Below are 2496 nucleotides of genomic sequence, written 5' to 3'. Positions count from 1 at the left end.
TGATCAGACTAAGACAAGAAGTCTTTTGGAAATATTCAAAACCTATAAAAAATTTAAGAGATGGGCATGATGGCACATGCCTCTAGTCCCAGATACTCAGGAGGCTGAGGCAGGAGGATTGCTTGAGCCCAGGAATTTGAGGTTGTGGTGCACTATGATTGCATCTGTGAATAGCTGCTACACTCTAGCCTGGGCAACATAGTGAGACTCCATCTCTAAAAAGAAATTTTTTAACAGAGTATCATACAATATGTAAAATCTAATATATAAATCCTAATGTTTTTATAAAATCTTATAAAATGTGATAGCCTCTTAATAAAAGTATTCTTTTTTCTTACCCCAAATTGATAAGCCTTTCAATCACTACACTAAAAATGTAATGATTATCCAAGAAAGTAATCATCCAGGATTGATAATAAAATATACAGGTTATCTCTCCAAAAGCAGGTATATCTAGGGAATAAGAATAAAATGTACAACGTGAAAAGACATAGATAAAACTCATTAAAATTCTTTTCATTGGTTATTTCATTGCCATCCAAAGTATGGCTGGTCTTCTATTGGAGGGGCCTCAAAATTTGTGTTTTTTAGCATTTATCCTCAGTGATTATTAAAATCAGGCTAATTTGGGAAACACCAACCTAGCATAAACGATACTCCTCCAGGAAGACAGAGCCTCCATTTGATGAATTGTTATGTAAACCTATAAGGTACATTAGACATCAGTTAACTGTTATTACATAAAACTTAGAGTAACACATAGCACAAAAAATTATGAGTAATATGCAGTGCCAATAACATATAGTGTCTAGTACAGAGTCCCAAAACTCATGAGAGTTAAATGGAGTTTTAAAGTGTAAATATTTTTTATGTTTTCTTGTTTATTGTTTCCATTAAATCACTAAAATATAGTTTTTCCTGATGGTATATTATTTACCCATGCAATAAAATATAAATTATGATAGTAGTCTTATCTATTTAAAGAGCAGTTTATTGTTATGAAATGTAGGAAATGAGAATTTTAACTAGATACTATGTTAAATTTGGCCTTCACAAAACTGTGATATCAAGATAAACTGATTGCATAAACATTCAGGTAATACAGTTGGCACAGAAAGCATTTTTATGATATTCGAAGTCAGATCACAGTTAATTTCATGATCATAATAAGCAGCAATTCTTCACAGTCAAAAATCATGAGTATTTTCAAATGATTGGGGTTTACAGGAAAATAATTATATTGATTGTTATAATAACTTAAGGGATGTTCTCATTCTGTATCTCACATTGCCTTGGAGATATTAATTTTATATATATCTTAGATATGTGAGCAGGATTACCAGAAAGAAAATGATTTTTCTGGAACTCATAGTTTGCATTTCAATGCCAAAAAAAAAATTAAAAGGATGAAGCCTTTAAGTCTGGCAGGCTACAGATACCTTGTGGTAAAGAAACAAGATGTGGGAATGGTTGATAGTCACTTACTCAACGAACCTATCATATTGCAATTATGTTCTTCCTCTGATGATATCAGAGTTATCATTATGAAATCTATATAAAATAAACATAGGAAAATATTGTAAAGCATTTAAATATGAAACTCACAAAAGTACATTCCACAACTTTTCTAAATTTCTTTTTGCCATCTACATATTTATTTAGCACCCACCGTTTGTAGGCTAATATCCTAGGCACCACAGATATAAAGAGAGAGTAGATAAAATATCTTCCCTTTAGGGTTTATAGTGCTGCTGGGGAGGCAATGATAAATATCAGAAAAGATAGGTCACACGTAAGGTGTCTCAGCAACTCTAACAGAATCATTTAGAGTGTGTGTTAAAATGCACATTCCTTGGCCCACTCTCCAGATGTATTAAATCAGCATGTCAAAATAATTTTCAGGAACTTGCATATAACATCCCAAGGATTGTGACTCTCAGCAAAGTTTGAGAATCACTGGTAAAAGTTAAATCCATATGATACATAGAGTAAGAAGTTGACAGGGTTCAATTTTCTCTTAAAGAATAAAATATAGCGACAAAAATAAAATTGTAATTATGCATAAGGGTTTTCATTGCCTCAAGAGAATACCAAAGGCACTCTACAAATTACTAATAGTTTAGTAAAGACAAAGGATTTACAACCATTAAACAAAAATTAAAATTCTTATATTTACATTTAGAAAATGTAATTTAAAAATACATATACCAGGCCAGGCACAGTGGCTCATACCTGTAATCCCAGCACTTTGGGAGGCTGAAGAAGGAGGTTCTCTTGAGACCAGGAGTTTGAGATCAGTCTGGGCAACATAGCAAGATCCTGTCTCTACAAAAAATTAAAAAATTAGCCCCCATGGTGGTGCATGCCTGTAGCGCTAGCTACTCTGATGCCAAGGCTGGAAGATCGCTTAAGCCCAGAAGTTCAAGGCTGCAGTGAGCTATAATTGTGTCACTGCACTGTAGCCTGGGGCAACAGAGTGAGACCCTGTCTAAAAAA

The sequence above is a fragment of the Rhinopithecus bieti genome, unplaced genomic scaffold (genome assembly GCF_001698545.2).
Source record: "Rhinopithecus bieti isolate Rb0 unplaced genomic scaffold, ASM169854v2 scaffold_33650, whole genome shotgun sequence".
Taxonomy (NCBI): Eukaryota; Metazoa; Chordata; class Mammalia; order Primates; family Cercopithecidae; genus Rhinopithecus; species Rhinopithecus bieti.
The sequence above is the reverse complement of the archived record's forward strand: the minus strand, read 5'-3'. Positions refer to the sequence as shown.